This window comes from Pelodiscus sinensis, chromosome 2 (genome assembly GCF_049634645.1).
Source record: "Pelodiscus sinensis isolate JC-2024 chromosome 2, ASM4963464v1, whole genome shotgun sequence".
NCBI lineage: Eukaryota > Metazoa > Chordata > Testudines > Trionychidae > Pelodiscus > Pelodiscus sinensis.
The window spans coordinates 22,479,948-22,487,866 of record NC_134712.1 but is presented as its reverse complement, the minus strand read 5'-3'; positions in this window follow the sequence as shown (position 1 = coordinate 22,487,866).

Here is a 7,919-nt window from a genome sequence, read left to right as displayed (position 1 = left end):
ATCATATTTAAGGCTGGCCGGAACCAGTTCCGGCAGGGCACCAGGTCAGGACTTACCTTGTGTGGCTGCTGCCTGAGGCTAACTGGTCACACCCCCACCCCCGGAGAGCTGGTTCTCAGCTTTCCCTGCTTGCTTGTCTATCTCGCTGATGTCAAATAAAATGCACGTTTTTTTCACAAACACAAACTGTCTTTATTTAACAAAACGGGGGGGGGGATGAAACTCTGAGGAGACTGGGGAAAGGAGGTGAGAGGGGAGGGGGAAACCTGGGAGGAGGGAGCTGGAAGGGGAAGAAGGGGGAGGGGAAGCTCAGTGGTGGGGTTCTCACCTGGCCAACAGTCTCCCAGCACAGCAAGGTGAGGATGACCATGCCCTGCACCATCAGAGCTGATGTGCTTGCACAGAGGCCATGGTCGGAATGTCTAGCTATCCCCGGCAATGGTAGCTGCCCTGAGACCGCACCCATGCCCCTGTGCTGTGTATAGTGCAGCTGAAGTGGGGGGGAGATGTTCCCTGCCTCTGTGTAGTGGGAGCTTGTGAAGGGAGGGTGTCCTGCTGTGTCCTGCCCCGGGGTCAGGAGCATGTCATGTCTCTTCACACGTGTGTGTGGCTATCAAGCTAAGGCCCCTGTGTGGCAGGCAGCTGGAGCCACCTGCCCTGGGGTGGCACGGCATGTAAACAAGGCCCATGTGCACGGTCCCTGGTCTCCCTCCCTGCCCCCCCCCCAGGAAGGGGACAGTGATGGTACTCACATGTTGTGGCCTCCCCGGACGACTCTGGTGACTCAGCTGCTGGAACAGTTCGGGGGTCCTGGCTGCGTGGCACCCCCAGTGGCGGCTCCTGCAGCTCCCCCTCCACACCCTGATCAGGGCTCTCCACACTCTGCTCCTGGATCGTTGCCTCCCGGGGTTGCACAGACCATCCTGCCCCCCATTATGCAGTCCAGTGCATCAAAATGGGTACAGATGTCGGCCCCTGTAGGGGAGCTGCCCCGTGTGGCCCTTGCATATGCCTGCTGGAGCTCTTTAATTTTTATGTGCACCTGCTCCTGTGTGAGCATGTGGCCTTTGGTGGCCATGGTGGCAGCTATGCAGCTGTGTTCCTCCATCTAGTGCGGAGATCATGGACAGTGGAGGCCTCCCCCCCAAACCTCTATGAGGTCCATGATCTCCGCACTAGTCCAGGAGGCCGCCCGCCGTCTCCGGACCCTGGCTCCTGGGAGCTGGAGGACTGGGTGGTAGACAGCTGGCTGGCACTGGCTGCCTGGCTCATTCTGCGAGCACTGGGTCAGGGGCAGTGACTGCTGGCAGGCCTGGATCTGGCACATGCAGTGTGGCCAGAGTCTACCCTTTAAGAGCTCCAGGGCTGGGGCAGAGGAGAGGAGTTTTCCTGGTTTGGCCCAGAGTGGCTACCAGGGAAAACTGGGAAGGGCTGGAGGCCCCCTATTTTGAAATAAGCGTCTATGCAGCACTTATTTGGAATTAGCTATTTTGAATGTGGCGTTATTCCTTGTGGAATGAGGTTTACCAATTCGAAATAAGCGCTCCGCTATTTCAAATTTATTTGCCTGTGTAGACACTATTAAAGTTAATTCGAAATAACATCTGTTATTTTGAATTAACTTTGATGTGTAGACATACCCTTAGAGAGGCCAGTTCTATGTAAGCTCAAAAGCTTGTGTCTCTCACCAACAGAAGTTGGACAAATAATAGCTATTACTTCACCCACCTTGTGTCTCTAATTGCTTGGGACCAGCATTGCCACAGCTACACTACATACGGGGTGCATCTAGACTGGCTGCGAGAATTTGCGGAAGAATACTGACGATCTAATGTAAGATTGTCAGTGTTCTTGCGCAAGAACTCTGACGCTCCCGCTCAGGAAAAAACCCTCTTGCACAAGTGTTCTTGCGCAAGAGGGCCAATGTAGACAGGGACAGGAATTTTTTGCGTAAGAAAGCCTCGATGGTGAAAATGGCCGCCGGAGCTTTCTTGCGCAAAACCGCATCTATACTGGGCACAGATGCTTTTGCGCAAAAGCAAATCTTTTGCGCAAAGGCACTTGCCAATCTAGACGCTCTTTTGCAGAAATACTTTTAATGGAAAAACTTTTCCATTAAAAGTATTTCCGCAAAATCATGCCAGTCTAGACGCAGCCATGTAGTATAGCTTGAGGGACAAGCTGGGGAATGTGAGAGCTGTTGACAGGTTGTTTTTTTCAACCGTACTAAGAGACACCAGAATTTCAAAGTGACTAGATAAATACTGTTTAAAAGCTCAGGTGTTTTTACAGTGTCTTTTGTATGGCTGGTCTTGATGTCACATATCCTACCTAGTAAAATCGAGACTAAAGATTGCGATAACAAAAACGCAGCAACACGGTTGCTATGTTCCAGAACAGTTTTCTTTTCTGCTAACAGTGGTCCAGGCAGTAATTATGACCACAGTTTGTTCACAGCAATTGTAATATCCACCTAGCTAGGTCAACAGATATTGTACCAAACTGTTTTCACTTTGAAGTACTGTTCTATCCTCCTGCTACTCTTCCTGTATATTTAAATATGTCATCATAATCCTATAATGACAGACTTCATTGCTGTCCCTTTATAGCCTTTTACTACATAAGGGAATTAACACCATTCCTCTAAAAAGTATTTTCAAATTGTAACACACTGCTTTCTAACCTGAGCAAGTCAGAAAAGGGAAAAGTCTTAAGGGGAGAAATGATGAATTTGGGTCAATAAACACCAATGGAAAATATTTTTTTTTAATGTTGAGGAATCTACATAATTGTTTTCTCCAATGGGCTAAGTTTCTCTCTGGTACTTTTGACCCTCTTGTGAATCTAATCCAAGATGCATTCCAGTAATATTATGATATAATTATGGTGTTGTACCTCTATGACACCCACTAAGTAAAATAGAATCATAGAGCTGGAAGAGACCTCAGAAGGCCATCAAGTCCAGCCCCCTGCCCTAGGCAGGACCAATCCCAACTAAATCAACCCAAATCCAGGGCTTTGTCAAGTCAAGACGTAAATATCTCTAGAGATGGAGACTCCACTACTTCCCTAGGTAACCCATTCCAGTGCTTCACTACCCTCCTAGGCTACGTCTAGACTGGCCCCTATTATGAAATAGCCATGCTAATTTCCAACTTTGGAATAGGGAAATCCGCAGGGGATTTAAATATCCCCCGTGGGATTTAAATAAACATGTCCGCCGCTTTTTTTCCGGCTTGGGGAAAAGCTGGAAAAAGCGTCTAGACTGGCGCGATCCTCTGGAATAAAGCCCTTTTCTGGAGGATCTCTTATTCCTACTTTCAAGGGCTTTATTCCGGAGGATCGCGCCAGTTTAGACGCTTTTTTCCGGCTTTTCCCCAAGCCGGAAAAAAAGCGGCGGACATGTTTATTTAAATCCCGCGGGGGATATTTAAATCCCCTGCGGATTTCCCTATTCCAAAGTTGGAAATTAGCATGGCTATTTCGTAATAGGGGCCAGTCTAGACGTAGCCCTGGTGAAATAGTTTTTCTTAATATCCAACCTGGACCTCTCCCACCGCAACTTGAGACCATTGCTCCTTGTTCTGCCATCCGTCACTACTGAGAACAGCCTTTCTCCATCCTCTTTGGAACCTCCCTTCAGGAAGTTGAAGGCTGCTATCAAATCCCCCCTCACTCTTCGCTTCTGCAGACTAAACAGACCCAACTCCCTCAGCCTCTCCTCGTAGGTCATATGCTACAGCCCCTGATTATTTTGGTTGCCCTCCGCTGGACCCTCTCCAGTGCGTTCACATCCTTTTTGTAGTGGGGGGCCCAGAACTGGACACAATACTTCAGATGTGGCCTCACAAGAGCCGAATAAAGGGGAATAATCACATCTCTGGATCTGCTGGCAATGCTCCTCCTAATGCAACCTAATATGCCATTAGCCCTCTTGGCGACAAGGGCACACTGTTGACTCATATCCAGCTTCTCATCCACTGTAATCCCCCGGTCCTTTTCTGCAGAACTACTACTTAGCTGATTGGTCCCCAGCCTGTAACAATGCTTGGGATTCTTCCATCCCAAGTGCAGGACTCTGCACTTGTCCTTGTTGAACCTCATCAGATTTCTTGTGGCCCAATCCTCCAATTTGTCTAAGTCACTCTGGACCTTATCTCTGCCCTCGAGTGTATCTACCTCTCCTAGTTTAGTGTCATCTGCAAACTTGCTGAGGGTGCAATCCATCCCCTCATCCAGGTCATTAATAAAGATACTGAACAAAACCAGTCCTAGAACCGAACCTTGGGGACACTCCGCTAGAAACCGACTGCAATCCTGACATCAAGCTGTTGATCACTACCCACTGGTCCTGACCTTCTAGCCAGATTTCTGTCCATCTTACTATACATTTATCCAATCCACATTCCCTTAACTTGCTGGCAAAAATATTGTGGGAGACCGTATCAAAAGCCTTGCTAAAGTCAAGGTATATCACATCCACTGACTTTCCCATGTCTACAGAGCCAGTTACCTCATCATAGAAGCTAATCAGATTGGTCAGGCACGACTTGCCCTTTGTGAATCCATGCTGCCTATTCTTGATCCCTTTCCGCTCTTCCAAGTGCTTCAAAATGGATTCCTTAAGGATCCTTTCCATGATTTTTCCAGGAACCGAGGTAAGACTGATCGGTCTATAGTTCCCTGGATTGTCCTTCTTCCCATTTTTGAAGATGAGCACTACATTTGCCTTTTTCCAATCATCCAGGATCTCTCCCAATCTCCACGACTTTTCAAAGATAATGGCCAAAGGCTCCTCAATGACATTTGCCAATTCCCTCAGTACCCTCGGATGCATTATGTCCGGACCCAGGGATTTATGTATGTTTACCTTCTCTGAATAGTTCCTAACCTATTCTTTACCGACCAAGGGCTGTCAATCTTCATCCCATCTTGCATCACTTAGCGCATTAGTCTGGGAGCTGACCTTGTCCGTGAAGACAGAGGCAAAGAAAGCATTGAGTACTTCAGCTTTCCCTACATCATCTCTCACTAGGTTACCTCCTTCATCCAGTAGGGTTCATCACACCCTCTCTGATCACCTTCTTGCTAACATGCCTGTAGAAACCTTTCTTGTTATCCTTCACATCCTTTGCCAGTCGCAATTCCAATTGCGCTTTCGCCTTCCTGATAACCCCCCGGCATTCTTGAGCTATACATTTAAACCCTTCCCTGGTCATTTGTCCAAGTTTCCACTTTTTGTAAGCCCTCTTTTTGTGCTTAAGTTCACCAAGGATTTCCCCTGTAAGCCAATCCGGTCTCCTGCCATGTTTGCTTCTCTTGTTACATATCAGGATGGTTTCTTTCTATGCTTTCAATAAAGCTTCTTTAAAATACTGCCAGCTCTCCTGGACTCCTTTCCCCTTCATGTTAGCGTCCCAGGGAATTCTGCCCATCAGGTCTCTGAGAGAGTCAAAATCTGCTTTTCTGAAGTCCAAGGTGTGTATTTTACTACTCTCTTTTCTTCCTTTGGTCAGGATCCTAAAATCTACCATCTCATGATCACTGCTTCCGAGGTTATCACCCACCTCTACTTCCCCTATTAGTTCCTCCCTGTTTGTGAGCAGAAGGTCAAGCTGTGCACAGCCCCTGGTTGGATCCTTCAGCACTTGTACCAAGAAGTTATCCCCAACATTCTCCAAAAACTTCCTGGATTGCCTGTTGTGACGTAGTGTTGGTACCTTGCTGGTTGCTAGGCTGGGGCTGAGGGTGACCTCCGCTGGCTGCTGTCTGTACCACGGCCCAGCAGAGTAGCTGATTTGACTGGTTACCTCCCAGGGAGAGAAACAAAGGAAGGAGGGGAGGCCAGCCTCTGGCTGGGGAGCAGGGCTGGAAGGGACATTTTTAGTTTCTGTCTGGTATCATGGAGGAAGCAGCCTAGGAAAGGGTCTGGGATTTAGGGGCCCAGTCTCCCCCATCTCAAGGGGGGCTGAGGCATCCTAGGCCTGCCCTGTAACCAGATTACATCTATGCTGTGCTGTGTAGACGTAGCCTAAAAGTTTACACTGAACAGTCCCCTGTGCAGCACAAGTCAGTATAATTTTGGGTTTATACTCCAGATGGGCTGTGCCTGGGGAGCTCAGTGTTATCTTGGCTGTAACCTCTCTGTTGTTGGTATACGCAGTAGCTGGTCAGAGAGCCTTCATGTATCTCCAGCTGGGCTTGCTAGTGGCTGTGCGGGGGCTGGTGAAAGTGTAGGACTGCAAGCTGATCACAGCAGCACAGTGTGAGAGAGAGCTCAGGCTGGTGAGTCAGAGGGCTTAATGTTCTCCCAGTTCCAGGTGGCACCCTTGAAAGGTGTGGGGAGGAGGGGTCTTGTCACACCTCCCACTGCCATAATACCAAGCACCTCACAGTTTTCACAACATCTAGACTCACAAAACCCCTGTGCTAGTATTTCTTTTCTGTGGGAGAGTCATTGAGGCGTAGAAAAACAGCAGCTCTCACAGAGTCACACAGGAAGTCTGTGGTGGAGCAAGAAATTGAACTGAGGTGTTCTGTGGCCCACGTTAGTGTGACCTAATAAGTTAGTGTGACCAAATCACTGCACTATCCTTCCACTTAGTGTGTTTCACCTTTCCCTCTCAGTCTTTAGCAGTACAGGCTGTCCCCGGGTTACGTACAAGATAGGGACTGTAGGTTTGTTCTTAAGTTGAATTTGTATGTAAGTCAAAACTGGGACATATTGTAGGGGAAACTCTAGCCAAACATTTCTCCAGAGCTCAGTTTTATTCTCCCACACCTCACTTCCCTCAGTCCTTTATTCTCAAGCTGAGGTGTCTGCTGAGAAAAGCCGCTCTGCATCTCCTTGGTCTGCTGGAGGGGGGGGCACTAGCTTCTGCGTCTCCCTGGTCTGCTGGGGGGAAGCAGCTAGTGCGGGGTTGCCTCACCCCGTTTGTAAGTAGGGATCCAATGTAAGTCGGATCCATGTAACCCGGGGACTGCCTGTACTGCTTTTTCCATATCCAGGGCAGGATTGCTGCTGACAATCTATCCAGGCTCTGAGGTGGAGAAACACTATGAATAAAAGGGAGGTTGAAGTTGGAAAATTGAGATCCACGCATCAGGTGATCCAGTTTAGGGATGTTCATATTCAGGGACTGACTCTGTCCATTATAAACATAAGGGCCAGCTCCAAATTTGGGTCCAGAAACCAAAGTTCAAAAGAGTCATTGAATCTGGCCATCCCACCATTGATTCTGACCCCTTTCACACAGGTTTGATGAACTGTAAGCAACCTGTGGAGTCTCTGTGTCTGCACTGGTTCTTTGTGACTCATTCTCTGTGCAGAGAGTGCCTGCCTGGGCACAGCCTCTTTCAGCCTCAGACAAGAAACTCGTCAAACTCCCCTTTCAAGGAACTAGTCCTGGGTTTTGTTTAGCAGCAGGCACACTTTCACTGCTTCCTTGCAGCAAAGTAATTGCAACTGCTGACCTTGAAGTGACTATGTGTGTGTTTTTCTGATCCAATCACAATTCATTAATCTTCTCTGCAAACTATGGTCCCAAGCCTGTAGTGGAAGGCACTTGGGCCAATCCATGTCAATGGCTCTCTTTTGAGACACAGGAGTCCTTCTGCCTTGCAGGATCAGGATCTACATGTTGTGCTTTTTCTGCTGCCCATTTGTTTTTTAATGGAGCGGACATTTTGCAGATATGTGATAACATGATGAGAAAAGTCTATCTGTCCTGCATTCACATGATTGGATTGTACATTACTTTGCTGGGGATACTGTAGGTCAGTGATACTCAGAGCTCAGTGGTACAGAAGCCAAATTAGAGATCACCATTACCCAAAAGAGCCACAGTGTAGCAAAATACTGACCAAATAACCCACAACTGGTTAATAACATAGTAAAAGCATCCTCGATGGTTAATAAT